The sequence below is a fragment of the Salvelinus alpinus genome, chromosome 37, assembly GCF_045679555.1.
Source record: "Salvelinus alpinus chromosome 37, SLU_Salpinus.1, whole genome shotgun sequence".
In the NCBI taxonomy this organism is placed as follows: Eukaryota; Metazoa; Chordata; class Actinopteri; order Salmoniformes; family Salmonidae; genus Salvelinus; species Salvelinus alpinus.
The window spans coordinates 5,424,730-5,448,472 of NC_092122.1; the positions used below are offsets into that span (position 1 = coordinate 5,424,730).

The 23,743-nt window shown below is 44.2% G+C and overlaps 1 protein-coding gene across 6 annotated transcripts in view; it reads right to left on the reverse strand.

Moving 5' to 3' along the window:
* Positions 1–22,895, reverse strand: part of LOC139565977 (non-muscle caldesmon-like) — a 53,947-nt gene extending 31,052 nt beyond the window's left edge. For 3 of the 6 annotated variants that reach the window (XM_071386732.1, XM_071386730.1, XM_071386721.1), the window contains exons 1-2: positions 22,468–22,833; positions 2,901–2,984 (exon numbers count right to left, since the gene is read on the reverse strand). The gene's annotated coding sequence lies outside the window, so the exon portion shown is untranslated. Of the gene's footprint in view, positions 1–2,900; positions 2,985–22,467 lie in introns of all 6 variants that reach the window. The other 3 variants (XR_011673027.1, XM_071386734.1, XM_071386722.1) reach the window with 1 other exon arrangement.
* Between the last annotated feature and the right edge of the window lie 848 nt (positions 22,896–23,743).

Below are 23,743 nucleotides of genomic sequence, written 5' to 3' on the forward strand. Positions count from 1 at the left end.
CCACTCTCTCTGCCAGCTCTTGAGAGCTACAACGGCAATAATGAAACATTTACTAGTCAAATGAATGCTCTGCCGCAACTCTGTCTGGCACTACCCAGCGCTTAAGGAACATTATATTAAAAGCCATGTCGATGTTATCCAGACAACGCTAGCTTCATTCTCCCCTATCATTTCAGGAGAGGTCTGTGTTAACAACATCCAAAACGATGTGTCCTCTACTCACGAGGAGAGAGCTGGTACCATTTCATTCTTAGAGGCATTGCAATGTTGATATGCAGTGAAATGTCCGACGTGCTGTTTTGCTCTGCGAGTAAAACAGCATAGGAAGCCTCTTTTTCCACGAGTCATCACTGTGACACACAACCCGAATAACTTTGTCTTCACCACGTTAGCACAAACACATTCATCTCAAGACTATGCCTCGGAAACTATTTGAGGAATGCAGCATTTTAACCTCCGAATGTCAGCACAGCATCTTGAAAGAAGCTCCAAGTTACTAATTCACATGCCATTTTAAAAACAACTCCAGAAGATTCTTCCAGAGGACGAAGCACTTTAAAGTTGTTGGGGGGGAAAAAAGCTGTCAAATGTAACGTTAACATTGGCAGGCCTGTCAGCAGATAACTTACACCCTGACACTTCTTCACCGGATAAACAGAAAAAAATAGAGCGTGAGGGGAGAGGGAGTTCTACTGGGATACAACAGCAGCTTTTAGTCCATCTTATCCAAAGATTGCCCGAGTCCAAAACGGATTAAAAATGACACAATATTTGGACTGCCACCCACCAACTTCTTGACTGCAGCCGTTCTGGACGACTTGAGCGTGGGACTAAAATTAACTCCCGAGAAAGAGAGGCAGAATGGAAGAAAAACAGACAGAAAGAAAAGAGAAAACATTGAGGTCAACACAAACTTGGCCTACTTAGAATATATTCCAATATATCCTTAGATAGCACCAACATGCACAGTTTACTGTAGTGGGGACATGAAAGCAAACATGGTTATGCTATGGGACTCTGCCTAAGGTGTCTACTTTTGGCATCCCAAGGAATGCTCTGTTCTTTTCCCTTTAAGAGAAGAAAAGAAAAGGGGATTGTGGGCCGGCTCCCACCCTCCCAGCTCCCTGGCTCGGCCTGTACCTGCAGGTAAGCGCAAGCTGTGTGCACATTGCCATGGTGACACAGGTGTGAGGGTTGGCCAGGTGTGGTTGGAGGGAGGGAGCTGGGAGATATAGAGGTATCCCAGGTATCTGCCATGTCAGTGGTGGGCTGGCACAAGACCCAGGGATTGTGTGGCAGGAGCAGAGAGGGAAAGGGAGAGTGAGGCCAAGGCATCCTTCACCTCCTCTCCCTCGCTGGGGCTTACTCATTAGGAGATGCTGGTGGAATGTGAGCTATGTGCTCTTTGCTCTGGCCCCTGTCTGGGCCTCTCAGGTGGGGTGGAGAGGTAGGCTGCTGTCACTCTTACTCACTTTTAGTCTATCCATAGGCTACTGTGAGAGCCTGGTATGGCCATGTACAATAAACGTCTTCTTCAGGATCGTTACCACTATAATCATCCTCATCATCTTTTTTATTAAAAAAAAACCTGTTATTTAACCTTTATTTAACATTTACAACCGCGACCTGGCGAAGATAAAGCAAAGCAGTGCGACACAAACACAGAGTTACACATATAAATAAACAAACGTACAGTCAATAACACAATATGAAAGTATATAAACAGTGTGTGCAAATGAAGTAAGATTAGGGAGATAAGGCAATAAATAGGCCATAGTGGCGAAGTAATTACAATTTAGCAATTAAACACTGGAGTGATAGACGTGCAGCAGATGAATGTGCAAGTAGAGATACTGGGGTGCAAAGGAGCAAAAATAACAATATGGGGATGAGGTAGTTTGGGTTGGCTATTTACAGATGGGCTATGTACAGGTGCAATGATCTGTGAGCTGCTCTGACAGCTGATGCTTAAAGTTAGTGAGGGAGATATGAGTCTCCAGCTTCAGTGATTTTTGCAATTCGTTCCAGTCATTGGCAGCAGAGAACTGTAAGGAAAGGCGGCCAAAGGAGGAGTTGGCTTTGGGGGTGACCAGTGAAATATACCTGCTGGAGCACGTGCTACGGGTGGGTGCTGCTATGGTGACCAGTGAGCTGACATAAGGCAGGGCTTTACCTAGCAAAGACTTATAGATGACCTGGAACCAGTGGCTTTGGTGACAAAACGGATGGCACTGTGCTAGACTGCATCCAATTTGCTGAGTAGAGTGTTGGAAGCCATTTTATAAATGACACCGCCGAAGTCAAGGATCGGTAGAATAGTCAGTTTTACGTGGGTATGTTTGGCAGCATGAGTGAAGGATGCTTTGTTGCAAAATAGGAAGCTGATTCTAGATTTAATTTTGGATTGGAGATGCTTAATGTGAGTCTGGAAGGAGAGTTTACAGCCTAACCAGACACTTAGGTATTTGTAGTTGTCCACATATTCTAAATCAGAACCGTCCAGAGTAGTGATGCTGGACGGGCGGGCAGGTGCGGGTAGCAATCGGTTGAAGAGCATGCATTTAGTTTTACTTGCATTTAAGAGCAGTTGGAGGCCACAGAAGGAGTGTTGTATCTTGATCATCACAATCTTGAGTTCACCTCCTCTTCATCCTCCTCCTGATCATCATATTGTAATTTAATCTAACCATTCCATTAAATTCCTGACAATGGCATGATTATCCGAGCAACAGATTCCGGCCGCAACAACAGTATCCCCAATTCCCCGTCCTCCGGTTGGAGACATGAATCATGTCTGGCTCTGACACTGACAGACTGGGATGGGGAGGGAGGGAGGGAGGAAGGGGGGAAAGGGTGAGGGAGAAGCTGCCCAAGGGAGGAAACGGGAGGCGTACTCTCACCTGGAGAGAGAATCTGAGCACCAGTCAGTCAGTCTGTCAGTCACTCCAGCCTCAGCCTCGTTGAGGAGGAGGGGGGTCTCAAATCTGTGTGGAAAAGGAGAAAACTACTAAAACGCCATTCTCCATGCCATTCCCCCCCCAGGCTGCTATTCACTTAAAGTGTTCCAATGAAACCTAGTGATCAAAAGGCTCTTTCTGTTTCGAGACCCAGTTCCGTCAATGAGTGGGGTGCGAGAGCCAAGACAGTGGAATCTGTCTAGACTATGACATTCACCTGGGCCAGGTCACCCCAACTGAGCTCCTCAACGCTGTCTGACTGGCTCTGAGTCAGGGCTCTGTCTGTTAACGCTGTAGGTGTGTCACCTCCTGATCCCGGTGCGGTGTCATTTAGGTGGTGAGCCAAAATCCTATTACACTGATCTCAGACCTGCTGGAGTAAAACCTATTGGTGTGATGTTTTATGGTGGACTCAGGTCTTAGGTCAGGTCTGTGTGTACTGTATCTGTGTTGACGATGTCTGTATTACGGTGCAGTAGACCAGCTAATGGCCTGTACAGTAATGAGACTGAGCAGCGTCCCCTCTGGATCTAAACTAAGCCCTGCACAGTGTAAGTCACTCCTTGTCAGTCAGGTGACAGGCCAGGATTCCCCACCCAGCAGTGTTTATACAGGAGCCATCAGGACTGTCTCACAGTCACACAGCCTGCGCTCTGTCTACTCATACACAGAGGAGAGGAACAGAGCAGAGGTTTAGCTGTAGTAGATACCATGGTCTTCTATAGGCAGACTGACTGACTGCAGACTGCCCGACTAATGCTATGCAGGTGCTCAGGGGGCAGTTTGAGTTGGGCAAACACCAAGAAGATACCTGTAGGGGTATGGGTATGTATCCAAATGTGGATAGCAATACAGAGGGCAGAGGAATGTTCCATCTCTGAGAACATCTGGGAGTATGTGTCTGTCTTGGTCTGTGTGTCTCTGTGCGCCCAGCCAACGTGCATGTGTCCTGTCCATCGCCACCTGTAATGATGTGTTTGGAAGAGGTTCTCCTCCCTTGGTCCCGTTCAGCGTGATCTGCCTCTCCTCTCACAAGTCGGCCCCGTGCACCGCCTCCATTAACACATTTACTGCCTCTGGCCCAGCCCAGGCAGTGAAACACGCCGGGATGTGGCCACATCAATTCACTGGAGTTTTAGGCATGGGGGAGGCCATGATTTCTGACTCTCTTTCGCTTTGCCTCTGTCTCCCCTTCACCCGTCTCTTAGTCTGTCACGGTACAGACACTGCTGTTGGACCGCAAAGGCATGATCCGACCAGCTGCTGACTACGTGCTCATTGTCAACACTGGGAGAATGTGAGGAGGAGGAGTGTATGGATGTGTGTGTGTGTGACTGCACATACTTTCTCCCCTACATACTGACGCCAAGGGGGATGTCAGACAACTCAGTTGACCTGAGGACAGATCCTGTGGTGTCGGAGTAGAAGACTTTAGCGGGGACACATCTTTCCTTGGGCAGGATATGAGGTGGCCCAAAGCATCTGAGCTCAGCTCTGTTCAGCTCGATCTCAATACCATCTGCTTCATATGTTAGGGCTCTGTCCGCTCCAAAGCAAATTCATTCCGCGAGAAGTTTCGGTTAGCTCTAATACGGAAGAATTCGGCAAATTAAAGCACTATTCATAGAATATTGGAGAGCTGAGAGCCCATTGGAAATGACAACATAAGGACTGACTAAACTGGGTGAGGGACTCTGGGTAAGAATCTGCCTGTCATGCGTCCTTGAATTCTTAAGACGCACCGTCATTAGTGACTTAGTCTGATGATCACACACGATCCCTCCCAAATCACCACAGATTGCTATTGTGCTGACTTTGGCTGTAAGATTGAAGAGTGAGGGGAAAATATTGGGGCTGAAAAATAAAAAGGGAAAGAAAAAGAGGTCCAAGCCTCGGAGTTTCCACTTGGGGATGAAAAAGGAGACTCCTGCATGCATTCCCAGACAATGGTTCACAATCCCTGACACATCTCCTTTCCCAGATTAATATTCAGACTGACTGCTAGCTATGGCCTAAGGTTACCTGTAACAGCTCACAGCTGAGAATCCATCACCGACTCACACTGTAATCATCACAGGCACAAACTGATCCAACGTATTACTGGATGTTGCCTGTCCAATCAGTGTTGTGCTAGACAAGGTTCTTTCACTGATATGCTTGACATCTCAGTTCCTAAACTTAGTGTGTGATGTAACATGTTGATCAAATTACTCACATAACCCTTTTGGGAAAGGAAAAAAGGCCCCCAGAATGCCTTACATTTCATCATTCTGATAAGAGATTACAAATTTAGCCCCATGCTGGAACATTGATACATTTCCCAATGCCAGTGTGATTAACTTGGGTTTTTATGGCGTGGCATGTTCAATTGGTGTTTTAAATAGAACATTAGTCATTGGAATAATCTATTTTTACTCTTCTGGTTTGGTCCCAAACACGGTTCTGTTCCTCCTCTCCTCTCCTCTCCTCTCCTCTCCTCTCCTCTCCTCTCCTCTCCTCTCCTCTCCTTTCCTCTCCTCTCCTCTCCTCTCCTCTCCTCTCCTCTCCTCTCCTCTCCTCTCCTCTCCTCTCCTCTCCTCTCCTCCAGTAATGCTTATTAAACCTGTTAAACGTGTTATGACCTCCTCTCTCCCCCCAGAGGGAGCTTCCTATTCGGCCTGACACACACAGCCACTCACACACACACCAGTATGTCGGCTTTCCTCAGTTGATCAGCTTCAACCTTTGCTACATGTCTGTCTTTGAAGCACCATGTCGGAGACTCGTCGTGCTCGTCAGCAAAGACAATACTCCCACCATGCCGTAGTTAATTCACATCCTCATGGGTTAAACCATCAACCCTAGTTCAATACTCAGTCCAAATGAGATAGCTGTTGGCAGTTGAGAAGAGCGGACAAAGGAGGATGTCAGTAAAACATTATCTCTATATAAAACGCTGCTTTTAAGAGAGCCATTTGCATTAGGATTAGTGTATACAGTGAACCCTTAATGACATTGTAAAGATGCAGCTAGTTTCAGAACGACGAGCAACTGCAGTACATGAGATGAGGCATTTTCCCCTGTCCTCGTTGTGTTTTAAAAGGCTTGATCTGTGCCTTAATGGTGCCCTTTCAACGTCAGATCCACAATCAGCCCGTATCAGAGCAGCACGGCCCAAGGAGAACAAATCCCACACAAAATAGGGATGTTTTTTTTTGTACACCATCAAAAGGCTACTGCTCACTGGCTGTACTCCATATGACCAAATATGGAAGAAAAAAAAGCTCCCTTTCCCGTAACCTAACTGGGAGAGAGAAAAAAAGTTTCTAGCTAACATGCTGTGCAGTGAGATACAGGCAGCTCTCCCACTCATAACATATTGACCACAAAAGAGGGGGGTTAAAAGGGCCAGGGTTCAAATAGTATTGGGAATTGTTGAAGTACGTTGAGTGTTTGCTTGGAGTCTGCCTGGCGTGCCAAATGGGGTGGGCTTTGCACTTTTGGGCCTAGTCCAGTGGTTCCACTAACCCTGGTAAGCTCAATCAAGCACAGTTAAACTATTTGAAAGATTTCAATTACTATTTGAAACCAGGTTTGGTTAGGGCTGGCTGTATCCCTAGGCAACATGCCTGATGATGGTGGCATCCCTGGGACAGTGCAAAGTAAACCCAGAATATTATTAGACTGGCTTTCCCTAGACAAGAAGGACCACATTGCAACTCTATATCTTTGTCTGGCTGGATCGCTACGGTACAAGGGTGTGTGGACCTGTGGTAAAGGCTGACTCCATTTTAAGCCAGTAGGGAGTTGAAAAGAACTAACCTTTCTTTGTTCATTTTTAGAAAAATATACATATTTCTCTTCCACGAAAGGGTCTACATTCTGCACTCTAAAGCCTGAAGGACTGTACTGTACTGTAGGTTACATTTCTCTTGGCTGAACGCAGTCTCAATCCGAGGGGTCTCAGCCCCGCGCTGCAGTTAGAAACCGTTTGTTTATCTGCCCCCAGACTATTTGGTCCCTGACAAATGCCTGCCACTATTGTCAATCAAAGAAGGAAACCAAACGACTGGCCAAGAGGAAAAACACTCAACCCAGCAGTAGAACAAAGCAATAAATAAGCTTTCTTGGCTTTTTCTCTTGTATTTAGTCAAGATGGAATGGTGTTAGCTGTCAGCATGTAACCTATGAAATAATACATCAAGACTCTAGTCCAAATATCCAGAACACCAACTAATCTCAATAAATATCTGCCTCCGCTCTTGACGCAGGTTAGCGTTTTTTTGTCATGAATCTTTTTGGAGGCAGCTCTGTAGACTGGTCACTAGCTAGCACAGCGTCAAAGTCATAACATCTTAACCTTAACTACACTGCTAACCTTGAATTAAGACCAAAAATATAAAATAATATAGCCAATTTTGACTTTGCAGCTGGCCTATCTAGCGGAAATTGCACGGTTCTGTCTCCGGGGCAAGATTAATGACAATAAACGTCAGCCTTGACACGGGATATCAACAGCCTTTGTCTTGTGTAATTCCACTAGGACATACAGTACACTAAATGTTGCCATCTTCTTTCTATACTGACGTGGCTATGAAGCCGCTCTACAGCAGTTTGACAGAAGGGGGTGGGGAGGGGGGGTACTGAATGAATCCTGACTGAATCCTATTTAGCGGACAGGAAGCTCACTCAGTGGAAACACTCACTCACGACCGGGGACTTTGACGAATGACTCGCTCACCCCACCTGTTCAGGAGAAAGGCTTCCTCCACCCTGTCTAAGTCCCAAATGGCACCCTATTCCCGATACAGCGCACTTCTTCAAAAGTAGGGTACCACGTAGGGGAACAGGGTGCCATTTGGGACACGTGCCATCAGCGTCAACCCACCATCTTGGCACCTGCCGTCTTTTAGTATAAATGACCCCCCCCCCCCCCCTGAATGGGCCCTGAACCACTCCTCAACAGATCATTAATCTGACGTTCACTGACCAGAGAGAGTAGCAGGGTGTAGCAAGGCTGGGGTGTTGACACCTACATGATGTGTTTTACTCAAAGCAAAGCACTACTGATGCCAGCACAACCAAAAGGTCTGGATCTGCTACTCTGGTATTGCTCTCTGTCTCCAGTTTGGGGGCACTCGGGACGGGAGCACACCCTGTACCAAAAAAGACCTGTGTGTCACTAGAGGCCCCAATTCATGTATGGAGCATGGTAACATAGTGAAGCAGTAACCTTGTCCTCACCAAACCGTCGATCGCAATCGATCTCCAAGACATTCCTAGTCGATCGTCAAACATTTCTTTAAAAAAAACTACGATAGAAACATTTAGGAATTAATGGCTTTGTCTCGCGCTGTTGGCAGTAGGTGAACTTGTTTCATCTGCCCTGCGTTCCGGGTAGGCGAAGTGTTCCCATTTTGAACCATTTCATGTGTCTGAAGATAAACTCCACCTACTCAGCGTGCCCGGAGAGCAAATCAAGTGCACCTATAGGCCTACCGCTAGCCAATCGTTTTGCCTGTCTGCAGCTTCCTCGAGCGTACAACAAAGTAAGTTGATACTGTGATTTCAAAACATCTAAAACCATGACTACAGAGAGACTGTCAACGAATACAGCAAAGAGCTTTTGTTTTTATTAGTGAGTTCATGTTAAAGTTCATACTCAGCACTGTCAACACTTTTTACTCAACACTTTTATATGCCATAAAATGCACTTCTCCACTCGCGATACAACCAGCACTGCAGCTTCAATGAATGAGTAGCAAAGTGTTCCGATAAGCTTGCATTGTTATTATTATTAGCGTCTTGTCTTTAAAAACATTTTTTATCGAGGAATATTTCACTTTCTCTGGTCATAGGAGTAACAACATGGATTTGTGCGTGAATCAGAAATAATGCAGCGTGAGTTTCGCTCATCAGCTCGGAACACGGTCGCCCCTTTTTGGTCAGTCTTAGCCGAGGGACGGTCCGACTGTGAGAAACGGACCCTCTGATGCTCGCCCTCCGCTGAGACTGACCATCAAATCCAGACACAATCAGTCCAGTAAAATAAAGAATGCACATTGTTTATGCTCACTGAGCTGTGTTACGCAAGTAACACAACAAGATCATATACCTCGAGTTTTGAAATATAATTAGAAAATGTTCTGAGTTGAACAACATTGGCAGTGAAAATCAAGCATAGCCAACATGCACTGATAATGTATTGGGCATATAGCCTACTAAAAAGCTCATTGCTACAGAACTATTTTCAATGTTGCACAGGCATACGTTTTTTAAGTCATGTTTTTAAAAGAATTGTGAGCGGTAGATCTCTGTCTTCATTATGACTCAAAAAGTGTTATTGAGGACCACAGGCCTATAGACCACAGGCCTATAAAGTGTTTGGGGACCACAGGCCTATACAGTACACGTACAGCATGACAACGATACAAGAGTTGTCTGCAGAATACAGTATTGGACCATAAAGGCTAGCATGTCCCCTGGTAAGAAGCCTATTATAGTTTGGGCCCCTATTCATATTCAGTCTCCCATATGGTAAATACATAGTGAATCATATTGCTAGACAGGACAGGCACGCAGCCACCAGGCATACAGACCAGTGTTCCTGCTTGTAATCCCCTCTTGATTTGACAAGAACAAGGCATTTAAAACACAGCCTCTTTAAGGGTCCCGGGGGATCTGGGCTGAGCTGCCCATTTTTTCTCCACATAATTATTATGACACAGAGCAGTGGTGGATGGACTCAGACAGACACTGTATCTATCACGGCAACTGGAACACGTGTTCTGGAACATACAAATGTATTTCTCATAAAGGAAAAAACAAGTATCGTAAACATTCCTGACAAGTTTCTCCTAAAAAAAAATCTTTACGTTTTGCAGAGATTGAGAGACCCTTCGATCGCCAGAGCAAAAAAAAATTAGGCTATACTTTCAAGAAAAAAGATGAATGAAAACAGAGTGATTTATGTGCCTGGTCCGTATCACAGTGGGAGAAATTACTTCCTGTCATGCCTTACATGGAAACGTGCAAGCAGCACGAGCTGCAACGGAGCCATGACGTAACCGCTTACACACCAGGAGAAGCTTGTGAGGCCTGCTCAGATCATGATGGGCTGAATCAGACACCGATAGATGTTTGTGTATCGACTTTTGTTCTGTCTGTGTATACCCAGGGGGCCGTGTTGCCTCACAGTAAATTGGTACCATGACCACTGCCTCAAAATTACACGTTTTACCTCAGAGCATACATTTTCATCAATCCGATCGTTTAGCCATGCGCAAATCAGGCTGCGGAATGTGCTTTCTGAAGCGTCGCGCACGGATATTCAAGGGTATTACGTGACAAGAGATCTTTCAAAATAAGGGGCCTGTTGCATTCCTGGGGAGAGATAGGAGAAAGATAGAGGGGAGAGTACCAACGAGAGAGAGAGAGAGAGGATTAAGATTCTAGCTCTAGCACAATGACCTCACCGAGGGCTATTACTCTGAGTGGACGGGAAAGGTGGAGAGGTCCAGCATTTAGGCTACTCCGAGACTCCCTTGTGAAAACATTTTGGTTTGTTTAGTGAACAAATACATTTAAAAAAAGAAATAATCAGTTATACTGACAAGTGATTTTAATGGAGCTCGCTGTGATTGGATGCCGGCGCTGTTTTTGTTTCGGACGAAATACGAGGAAGAGATAGAGGACGAGGTCTGTTGCTCTTTGCATCCAAGCATCACTCAGCAGGCCTGAGCACATCTGTATGGGCGGGGGGGGGGGGGGGGGGTCACTGCATTGGGGCTAAAGGCCAGGTGTGACACGAAGAGATGTGTTCAGTAGCAGTACAGATTGATGAATGGGAGTGGAAACCGTGACCAGAGACGAGGGCTAATTTATCAGTCAAGCTCCGCTCTTCCATAAACTCCTATCTGTTGAGGTTCTCATTGCACTGCTAAAACCATGGTCTTAACTGTGATGCGATGGATGTAACTAAGCTGTACCCTGGTCGAGTCTACTTCCCACCACCAAATCCCTCTGTGGGATATCCGTGAGTGAACTGGGTCATTCTAAACCATCCCTTTGATTTTGAAGAGCCATATCAACAACACCACCGTCTTAGACAGAAACCAGGAGTCTCCTATTCCAACCCTCTCGGTGTTCTGGAGATGCCTCGCTTACAACGCAATGTCTAGGTCTGTCTGTGTGTAATAAATATGAATGTCTGTATGCGTGTTTGCCTCTAGTGTAAACATAGCTCACCTTCAGACTCTAAGCCTGCAGCTAGCTCAGTGTAAAGACCGTGTGACATAATAGGAATCGATAGTTGTGAGGTTGAGCTCCTCAAGACCATACATTCCTGTCTGAGTGGAGAGAGGAGACAACCCTTCTCGTGCCTCAGTGTTCTCCTATCCAGGAGGCTAGGCTACGCTGTAGGAGAGCTCGTTTCTGTGCATATTTCTGCTGGCTGTTATTATTAGTGTCGCTGGGGGACAGAGGTCCGTCCGGGACGGTTGGAACTCTGTGTGCCCCCCCAGGCTGATAGTGGGGGCCAGAAGCCATTGATCTTCATAAAGCATAGGTATATCTCGCTTCTCCTAGTCCTGTCTGTCAATGGGCCCCATCCAGACGCAACATCCACACGCAGTAGCATAGCCATTTTTGTCAGTGAAACATCTTGACCGTTGACGGTTTGTTAAATTAAGTCAACTCAGCATTGCTTGTCTGTCAGGACAGAAGGCCATTCCTTCTCTTCTTCTCTCCTCCTCCCTGTGGCTCTGACTTCGGACTCTGCTGCCAGCCATTCCAGGAAACACTACAGCTCTAGGAGACATAACAAAGCTCTCTCTCTCTCTCTTTCTTTTCCCATCTGCCCGTTCTCTCGCTCACCGTCTCCTCTCCCACCACTCTTTTTTCTCTCCCTCTGTCTCACTCACTCTGTCTTGTCCTGTCTTGGAAGCCTCGTGGTTAGTTTTCTCGTGAGTGTCTTTTAAGTATTTTTGTATAATGGCGCATTGCCTCAGTTATACTATAAAGTATTTTTACGTGACTACTAATGCTACATCACTGACACAACTCTAGGTAAGAACCCTACTCCTCTCTTCTACATGAGGCGACTTTTACTGCCAAACAGAGGATAAAAATTCAGCTTTATAGGTTAATGTACGCTATTTAAACCGTCTAATTCCTAAATCTATTAGAATAACACATCTCGGACAACCATGGAATTGTAAATAATTAAGTTGTCGGTTTAGGAGAGTGCTCAGGTTCCCTTTATAGGGGTTCATTCAGTTTGAGCTAATGGCAAAACTGGAAATGAGATTACTCTGTAAACTTAAGTACAATGGGAACAAATCCAAAACCCCCCCAGGTTTCTTTTCTGCTAGTAATCTGCTCAGAAGGAAAACCATCTCTTTTTCACATGATACCCATCCACCTGTGCCACCTCTGAACAAGCACACACAAGCACACACGCACGCACACGCACGCACACACTATTCACTTCCAGCCTGTTCCCTCTGTTTATGTATTGAGCCTGAGTGACTGGTATTTCATTTCAGACCGGCTCAAACTCCGGGCCAGGCAGGGCTGGTGTACCATTACTGGTCATTAACTTTAACCTGAGCTAATGGCTGCTCATTATCCAAGGTGGTCCCCCAGATGTCTGTCATAGTAAACGGGTGGCACAGAGCTTTACGGACAAGAGCATTCAGACATCCTCTTCTCGGTCCCAGGGAACATGCCAACCTGGGGCAGACATAGACACAGGCCTCCCCCTAACAAGCCTTCATTGTTCTACTTTTTCCCTCAGCTGCTGGGTTCATTAAAGCAGGGCTTAATGAGGCCAGCCAGCTTGTCACCCCCTACCCTTTCTTCTACCCTCACCCCTAGTACCCAACCCATCTCAAAATCTCCAACCCCATCAACCACACCCCTTCTACCCTCCTCATCCCCCTCACCCCTATTCATCCAAACCCTCTACCGTACTCAGCTACCTCACACCCACCCACCAAACCAACCCTTGAATCTACTCCCATCTCACCCAACGTCATACGCCCACACCCCTTCCCTCTCCCATCCCCTCCACTCCTCTCCCCAAACCTCCACCCCACCCAATCGCACGTGTTCAATCTATTCAACCCAACTCACTCAGAGTTAGCCTTGTCTTGTCTTAGCTAGCTAGCAGAACGCTCCTCCTCGTGAAGACGTGTCTGCATTCATCTGACGAGAGGAGAGCCATAAGCGCTAACGGGCCTTTAATAAACTTTGTTTAGTCTAACCGTGCATTGCGTAAATAAGCAGGGAGGCCAAGCAGATTTTCTCCATTGTCTTTGGGTAGCCTAGCATCACACTTGTTAGCGAGTTGCTTGTTTAGAGTTGTTGTTTTGTTGACATAGTGTCCTCATCTTGGCATGTGTGGAATTGGCTGGCTGCCCCCTCTTTTTGCATTTCAATTTGTTAGCCGGTTTTCTCGGTCTGTCGGACTGTTGATGCTACAGATCGGGTCTTGTTCCATTCAATAATTAGGCCTACTCATCAATTTATCTTTAACTCAAGATGGCCGCCTGTTAGGTAGAAGGGGTTATTTTCAAATAGTAATACTTGTCAAATTACTTCACGAAGAAAATACTTGGACCAAGCAATAAATCAGCTAGCTTCCTACAAGTGTACGCAGGAGAGTTGAAACCCAGCATGAATCCGAATCTGTCCCTTCTTAGCAGAGTTTTGGCTAGCACCTCAACAGCCATTAGCACCAGACCCATTGCCCTAGACCTGGGCTGTTTAACAATAACATGACTGATGGTTTCTCCCAATCACCTTGAGTAGGTCTCTTATGAGGTAAGACACTCAGCCTCTCTTCCTGCAGAGGGGCTCCGATTAAAACCCCTGTCAAAAGGCGGTGCCTACGTCCCAACTGGCACCCTATTTCCTATATGGTGCACTACTTTTGATCAGAGCCCTATGGGGTACCATTTAGGACGGAGGCAGTCCACCTGCCAGCTCCATGTTACCCAACAGTGAAATTAATTTATGAATTACCCGATGGTATTGAAATGATTCCAAACTAACAAATTCAAGCTGAGCTCGGGTCTCACACAGTACTGTATATGGATGGGGGGGCATATTTACATTCCCCTTTCTCTGAAGTGGGGGAGAAGTCTTTGGCATTATTAGATGCCAGGAGAAAGAGAGAGAAACACAACACACAGTAATGAGCGGGCGCGCACACACACACAAACACACACAAAATAACTGCTATATTGGGGATGGATCCTCCATGTCAGCCATTTTAGATGCTTTGATATTCAGCTTTAAATCAGATTCCATTGCCTTAGTCTGTATGGAGCAATGACATGCGAAGAGGAAAAGAAATGGAAGGGGAGATCTGCTCGCTGCTCGACTCCTCTCGTTGCTTGTAATACATTCCTGAGCAACCCTGAGAGGCTTGTATGTCAATGCCTGAATATGCTTCTGATTACGAGGGAGAGAGAGTACACTCAATAAACTCTTAGACCATTACTACTGCTCCTAATACCAGCCAGAACGCAGACCTCCAGACTGGGCTGGCTAATTCAGGTGGGTAACATTACTGGAGACAATTTAAAAAAGGTCTGCACCTTTAAAAACATAACACTTGGCTCCAACAGGAGAAATGGCAGCTGTCATCGCTTCGGATTGCTGCTGTGCTGTGCAAGGGAACGTTGTCCGAAGCTGTAGCCCTGATCCAGACAGGTCAGAATGATCCAACTCAGTCTAAATGTACTGATACCGTAGTTCCAAAAGTCACATCTTTTGAACTGAAGCAGCACAATCAACATAATGAACCCCGACAAAGTTTGTTACATCATTTAAAAAAAAAAAAAAATTAAAAGGGGGTAACTACATACTGACTCCCACTAAAGTGTTAATCAAAGTACTGTAGTGTTGCAACTAGCGCAGCACATCAGCATCCTGTGTCATACCAGTCAGAGCCTAGACTTGTGTGACACACAGATGAGTAATATCCTCATCTCTCGTGTGCTCCCACAGTACGGAGAGTCAGCAATGAAGTGCAGAATCCTGTCTCCAGAACCCTAAGCCTGCATAACTCGAGGTCTCACGGACACACAAATCATCCATTGATGTCAATCGGAGAACTCAATGACGCAAATCCTCCAGTTTCTCGAATTAAAAAGATACCACTCTGCGTGTCTGAGCACGAGGTAAATCCAATGGCTGTATATGAATGGTAAATCCCCTTGTTACCTAAGAGCCCGATTCCTCCAGCTGCTCTGTCCCATGAGAGCCAGCATTCATCATGAAATCCCCACACTCCCCATCGCTCTCACCACCTCAACCATCCATACAGTACCACACACACACACACACACAAAATATTATAAAGTAACTGGTTCCAACACGAGAAAACATAGGCAAAAGTTCAGTAAACTTAGAATGATGCGTTTGTTACATTTTCCTCATATGTTCATTCAACTAGCAAATATTATTTTGGGCTGTGGAACTAGTTACACACACACAGTGATTTTGACAGACAACATTTTCATACATGATTACATTTATACAGTAATTAGCATTCAACATGTCCTCGCCTGGGATTTGAACTCGCAACTACTCAGTTCACAGCGGTCTAATCTTCCAGCTACGTCACCATGTCTGTGTCAATAACTGATTTCACCTGTATTCCTACACATTGGACTTAAAAGTAAACCTCAGATCTGTTAAAAAGTACACTTTATCATAGTGATTAAGGAATAACATTAAAAACAAAGTCATATGCCCCACCAACAACTATACAGAAAAAGCTAAAATTGCTTATATAAGTCTATCAAATCAATAGAGAATCGTCAGATTAATTGATACGAACATGGTGGAGTAGCAGGAAGCGTGTAATGCCATGAACCAAGAGATTGTGAGTTCAAATCCCAGGTGAGGACATGTTGAATAACAATTACTGCGTAAATGAACATGCACAATGTAATCATGTGTGTCAAATATGTAAGTTGAAAACATTGGAAGTTAAGATGCCAAATTCCAGTTGAATGAGCATATGAGACAAATTGAGCAAAGACATAATTTGTTAAAAATGTTAAGTTCAGGTAACACTGACTGAAAAGTTGAGTAAACCCCCAAAAATATGTGGAACCAGTTATTTAATAAAAATAAGACGTGTTTTATTTTTTTTACGTGCACACACACACACACACACACACACGTCTATTCCCTCATACCCGTGTCCCTACTCATACTCTCTCTCCACCTCCAAAAAACATGACCTCACTGGTCCTCCACTCAATAGCATCTTTCACACACACTGTTGGGATTTACCTCCTATATTACCTATAGGACCTTTAATTCCCCCAGTAACCTAAAATATGGGACTTTTAAAAAGGTGATTTTAAGGCCTTGATCAGCTATGTTTGTTTAGTTTTGCGTGCTGAGGAGAGGCGGAGAGAGAGAGGAGGGAGGAGAGGGAGAGAAGGAGGAATGTTAGCTGTCTGTAAAAGGGGGGGGGGGGGGGGGGGTGAAGAGACTTAGTGCCGGGGGACTGGTTGAAGCACTAGGCATGTCTGTGGTCCCTATGGGTAGACGCCAAAGGAAAACACAGAGCAAATCAGCTTGCAGAGACATTTCCTGTGCTTGTTTTATCAGATGAGGAAAGAAGCCCAGGGGCAAAAGTCCTGCTCAACAATGTTACACACTTTCAGCCCCACTGTCGTTTTGGGAACTGAACATAACACATCTTTGGAAGATGACATAAGTAGTAGTGTATGAGTCTCGGGGTAGTGAACTGAACTCACGCTCCCGCGATCACCCCCACCCTTGAAATCTATACCTTGGGGCAAAAACATTTTATTTTACCTTATAAGACTTGGGTTGAGTAAGCCAAGGGTTCCTGTACCATCTCCCATCCACTAAAAATAGAGTTGGTTGTGTTGTGAGTGAGTTGGGAAAATATCCTTATACAGCTGGTGGACTTCTGGAGGCCTCGCTGCCTGCCAACTGGCATTCGATGGGTAAATGTGCCAATTATCAACACAGTCTGCCATGCTACCAATTAGGGGATCTGTCCTTGAACGATAGCACTTCAAAGTCTGAGAAATGTGGGAGAGGTTTGATCTAACAGGCCTTCTAATCTGAGCCACAGCAAAAAAAGAACGAGTGTCAGCGTTCTTTTTCGTCATCCAAACTCTTCGTTCCCCAGAAGAGTTCTACTACTTCCAGAGTCTCTCCATATCAAGGACTGAGGAGACATACGAGCCTGGTTTGGCATGGGTTCTAAAGCAATGCAGAACCTTTCCATTGCAACCTGGCTAGGTAACGAAGAACAACAAACAGAATATAAAGTTGAATTACAGAGAGGATTTCATGCCATAAGAGGAAAGATTATATATTACTAACAAAACATCTGTAAGCCAGTTATTGCATATTTGCTGGGTCCTAAATAAACAAAATCTAGTTTCAGTTTCAGCTGGCCGCTCTTACTTCACAAATTAGGAATGCCCCATTTGCCCCCATTTTGTGATCGTCACCAGTTAAGAGTTAAGCAGATTCCTGTTTTTTCTCTCTCAAATTTTCCAAATGTGCTCCAACTTTACCATATTATACAACTTACTGTGTGGTTCTGGGTACAGTGCATTCAAATTACATGCTATCATATTCAAAGCAGAAAATAAATAACAGTGAGTATGCTGTGGCCAGAGTCCAGGGCAGAATCACTTGAGGTTTAGTTCCATGTCAATCATCCTCCACTTCAAATTAACTGAAAGCTCCACGAGGACAGTTGTCGAGAGGACACAAATTTGAGGTTTGGGCTCCAATTAGACTTCTCCCTTGGAGACATTGATGATGTTGACTCTTTTGATCAAAGAAGAGACATCTTTGTTGTGTAACTGATTGCATATAAAGATGGCTCCTCGATCCCACAAATATATCTTGAGGCGGCAAATCTGCATAAAATCAACCCAAGTGGCAATAAACTGAACTAGGCAAAACATGCTTGACAGACAAGTTGTCCATTATAAGACAAACCAGAAAATAGGCTCTGGCGAACTCCGAGAACACTGTGTATGTTTGGATTTACATGTCAACATGTAATAATTTAGAACTCCTTGCGGAACATTTGACAAACATAAATTGAATATATTATCGGTAAACTATGGTAATAACAAAAACGAACAGTTTGTGTTACACAATTTCCGATCCAAGTTCTCTTTTTTCGTACTTCAGTTTAGTTGGCAGCCTCTCTCAGTGGTGGTAATAGTAACTGTAGGCTTGCAGGCTGCAGCAGAGATATAAAGAACTTCTGGAACTGAATCGTGCAGTGGATTAAAGCTCTGCCTCGCATCACAGAGGCACTGCAAAACTCTAGGTCTGCATTTACACAGGCAGCCCAATTCTGATCTTTTTTCACTAATTGGTCTTTTAACCAATCAGATCAGCTCTGAAAAAATATCTGTCATGAAAAGATCTGATTGGTCAAAATTGGGCTGCCTTTGTAAGCGCAGCCAGAGAGACGCAAAGTGACACACAGAAAAATAAAACGAGATATTTCTCATGAATCCTAAGAGGACGCCACCTTTAAAAAGGCGTTATGCTTCAACTAACCTTCTCTCAAATACTAACTGCGTCTAAGAAATAGCCTTTCCTCATAACCACAGTGTCTCCATGCACTCCTTTAAAGAGAGAGGGCCTGGATTAACATCGTCCTCAATAACTGTGTCAGCTTCTCAACCCTGAAGACTGATGGTACTGATTCCAGAGTAGAATGTGTGTTTTCACACCTGCAGGGACCTTGAACACAAGTAGCTCAGGTCGGTCAGAGAACAATGAAAAGTTATCTAGTACAGTTAAGGGGATCTACTATATTGTTTGTGAATCCAAAGGCTGCATCAAAGCCCTGCCCTTGGCCACAATCTATCGCATGCTCCAGGGTCAAGCCTCAAGTCTTTGTCCAAGTCTCATCCCAATGTTCCAACCTCCGGCCAACTAGGCCTAAACTCCCTTCTCTAGTCCTTGAGGGCGTATTCTCCTCCCTTCACTGGTCTGAAGCCATCTTTACGTCGTTTTGAGTCATGATTAAGGTTATGGAAGAACTGATCCTGAAACATTGTGTAAATGAAGGGCAGAGAGAGCAGAGGAACTACAGCCTGTACTGCACAGGGCAAACCAGGCTCCGGAAACCCTGGGCAGTGTTCCCTACATCCTGCCCGGGCCCTAGCCCATGCCAAACCCTTGTTATCACTGTGCAGAATTACCTCCAGATCCCCCCCCCTTCCCTCTCTCGCTCTCTCTCTCTCTCTCTCTCCATATAGCACATTACCTAGGCTCTTTATACGCTAAAGAAAAGTAGCCGAAAGAGGCAAAAAAGAGGCAGAAAGAGACTAAAAAATAAGCCTGGCTGTTATGCATTCCAAAGGCTATATCAATCGTCTGTCAGCAGGTTCAATCGGTTCCTTATAAGGCATTCCCCTCATATTTTCCAAACACCGCAGTGTTATCAGATACAGCTTCATGGACAATTACTGTGCTGTCTAGCTCGGAGCATTCTGCAGGTCCATAGCCCCCGAACCCCATGTTCTACCGTTCACTCACTTCATACTAACTGCTTTGTAATCAACCCGAGATCAAACGGAAGGCTGAGATAAACTACGTTGGGAAAAAAGAAAAGGTGGTTGGCTGGTTGGCCCAAACTATTTGGGTGGATTCATTTGGAGTTATTGCACATCGCACTGCAATGCTTTACTGTACCACAATGCGGTGAGATGAGAGAGAGAGAGGCAAAGTTCTTGGAATACCACACACTGTTTGGACAGTGTTGAATCAGTGAGTGGCCTCCTAAAGCCAGTTATAACATCAGCGTTTCACTGTTGCTTTGATAAATTTCGATATCAAGTTGATTACTCAGATTAATCATGGTTTAACTGGGCTCAGCTAGTGCTGTGTAGCATCAGCTAGACCTACATAGGGATAAAGATTCTAGCCAACCCAGTACAGATGGTTAAGCCTATCCCTGATGAGGGCCAAGGCTGTAATTTGGACCCCCAGTGGAGAGGATCTGACCTGATGGATCCTTTGCTTTCATGAGATCCCTTGGCGCAGGCAATTGAAGACAGCTAGTATTCGTCTACAAGAGCCAGTACAATCCCACGCCACAAGGCCACAGTTTACTGTTGGAGAATGTCCAATTATATTCATCCCAAATATTTAGGGATGACAGCAAATCAAAGGAAAGTGCTTTTAAAGGGGAAAATTATTCATTTTGTGTAAAGGAGGATGTTGTTCTGTTTGTTCTTCATAACTTAAGGTATTATCCAGTTTAAACTAATGCATTTGTAATGTAATTATTTATATACAGTTGAAGTCGGAAGTTTACATACACTTAGGTTGGAGTCATTAAAATGGGTTTTTCAACCACTCCACAAAATGTCTTGTTAACAAACTATAGTTTTGGCAAGTCGGTTAGGACATCTACTTTGTGCATGACACAAGTAATTTTCCATCAATTGTTTACAGACAGATTATTTCACTGTATCCCAATTCCAGTGGGTCAGAAGTTTACATACACTAAGTTGACTGTGCCTTTAAGCAGCTTGGAAAATTCCAGAAAATGATGTCATGGCTTTAGAAGCTTCTGATAGGCTAATTGACATCATTTGAGTCAATTGGAGGTGTACCTGTGGATGTATTTCAAGGCCTACCTTCAAACTCAGTGCCTCATTGCTTGACATCATGGGAAAATCAAAAGAAATAAGCCAAGACCTCAGAAAAAAATTGTAGACCTCCGCAAGTCTGGTTCATCCTTGGGAGCAATTTCCAAATGCCTGAAGGTACCACGTTCATCTGTACAAACAATAGTACACAAGTATAAACACCATGGGACCATGCAGCCGCCATACCACTTAGGAAGGAGACGCGTTCTGTCTCCTAGAGGAGAATGTAATTTGGTGCGAAATGTGCAAATCAATCCCAGAACAACAGCAAAGTACCGTGTAAAGATGCCGGAAGAAACAGGTACAAAAGTATCTATATCTACAGTAAAAAAAGTCCTATATCAACATAACCTGAAAGGCCGCTCAGCGAGGAAGAAGCCACTGCTCCAAAACCGCCATTAAAAAGCCAGACTACGGTTTGCAACTGCACATGGGGACAAAGATCGCACTTTTTGGAGAAATGTCCTCTGGTCTGATAGAACTGTTTGGCCATAATGACCATCGTTATGTTTGGAGGAAAAGGGGGAGGCTTGCAAACTGAAGAACACCATCCCAACCGTGAAGAACGGGGGTGGCAGCATCATGTTGTGGGGGTGCTTTGCTGCAGGAGGGACTGGTGCACTTCACAAAATAGATGGCATCACGAGAAAGGAAAATTATGTGGATGTATTGAAGCAACATCTCAAGACATCAGTTAACGCTTGGTTGCAAATGGGTCTTCCAAATGGAAAATTACCCTAAGCATACTTTCAAAGTTGTGGCAAAATGGCTTAAGGACAACAAAGTCAAGGTATTGTAGTGGCCATCACAAAGCCCTGACCTCAATCCTATAGAATATTTGTGGGCAGAACTGAAAAGTGTGTGAGAGCAAGGAGGCCTACAAACCTCACTCAGTTACACCAGCTCTGTCAGGAGGAATGGGCCAAAATTCACCCATCTTATTGTGGGAAGCTTGTGGAAGGCTACCAGAAACGTTTGACCCAAGTTTAAATGGTTTAAGGCAATGTTACCAAATACTAATTGAGTATGTAAACTTCTGACCCACTGAGAATGTGATGAAAGAAATAAAAGCTGAAATAAATCACTCTATTCTGATATTTCACATTCTTAAAATAAAGTGGTGATCCTAACTGACCTAAAACAGAGAATCTTTACTAGGATTAAATGTCAGAAATTGCAAAAAACTGAGTTTAAATGTATTTGGCTAAGGTGTATGTAAACTTCCCGACTTCAGCTGTAGGTATAATTGATCCTAGAGTTAGCCCACTGGCAAATACCAATCAAAAGCATAATTAAATCAACGACACATTTCCTGAAATTGTCAATTGATATGCAGCCTATGTATTGTCTATTATAATGGAGAGAGATCTGGCTCACATCCCTCTCCATGAGTTTGGAGACTGCCTCCTCATATTTGTCTGATAAGAATATATGGCATGGGGCAGCAGGGACATTCCAGAATTCACATTCAGATCGGTAATAGGTTTTCTAAAGTGATTTGCCATATAATACAAAATATTATACTCGATAACAACAACCACATTTGAGAACAATGCGCAAATCATCTACATCGACTCTAAATCTTCATAGTTTAAGTGTAGTTATTGAAAAAGTGCTAACCGCAGGATAGGCACATTATTAGGAAGCTGCTGGGTGTGTGCGCCGTGTGCAGTTTGCTGTAGAAATCTATCATTTTAAAATTACATATCTAATAAATTGCAGCATCGCACAGCACAAAAAAGATCATTGCACAAGTTGGTTGTAATCATAAGCACTACGCAAATTTCACCAAGTTGGATAAACAACATAAACAACTTCGGAAGCGCAAAACGTACCTATTGAGTTCAGCAAGTAAACGATTGTTCTTTCACCGGGTTAGCAAACAACCACGAAGCAGGCCAGTCAATGTAGAGAAACAGAATCCGCCTTTGGATCCGTCTGCTCCACGGTATTCAATAATAGGCTACTACAAAGCGTAAGCCCCTCCCTTCAAAACATAATCGCACACATATCTCATATGTTTACAGCTGAAGAGCCCTATGCATTGTCCTTAGTCTGGTCCAAGTGCTACATAGCCTATGTATTAAAAAAAAAAAAAACACGATGTCAAAAATCAAAAACTCAGTCCATCACTTCGTAAAAAAGTGAGGAAATAAATGCCGACATTGAAAGTTCTACAACCCCCAAAAATCGAAGCAGACAAAACTGATTTGCTGAATGCCCTTTTTTGGTTATCCTTCAAGGGGCCTCTGAAAGAAAACCCTCTGTCAGGAAAGATCATATGAAATGTTAATCTTGGCGAAAAAAGGGTACTTCTGCTCAAACAAACACTTATTAAGAGACTGGTGTAAAAGCTATTTAGAAAGGACTCAAAATATCCCCAATTTCTTTGGTACATGCCGGGATTAACCAAGTAATAAAGTGAGACTTTTTGTATTGCAGGGCACCTTTAAACGTTATTTAGACAACATTCTTACTCAATCAGTTATGTAATAGCCTACTTAAAAAAAAAAAAATACATTTGGTTGAGTTTATCATCATTCTGGTCCATTGTGACCTTTTTTTCCAACAACTTTTAAGCAACATTTAGTTGAAAAGCATATTTTCCAGATGTTGATGTCAGGTGCATTTTAGGTGCTGAATTAAAGGAGAAAATTTGTATTTTCCGTATGTTGAAATCAGGTGCATTTTAGGTGCTAAATGAAAGGTGAAAATGCGTATTTTCTGGACATTGAAAATACTTAAATTTACAAATGTTCTCATGGTAAGCACAATAATACTTGTTCAAGCCTCTTAATATAAGAAAGAGGAGCCAACTGAAGATTGCAATATAAAATTCATTATTGTTCCCATCGGTCATGTGTACAGTGCAATTTATAAAATAAAATAAAAACTGAAATATCACATTTACATAGGTATTCAGACTCTTTACTCAATACTTTGTTGAAGCACCTTTGGCAGTGATTACAGCCTTGAGTCTTCATGGGTATGACACTACAAGCTTGGCACTCCTGTATTTGGGGAGTTTCTCCCATTCTCCTCTGCAGAGCCTCTCAAGCTCTGTCAGGTTGGATGGGGAGTGTCGCTGCACAGCTATTTTCAGGTCTCTCC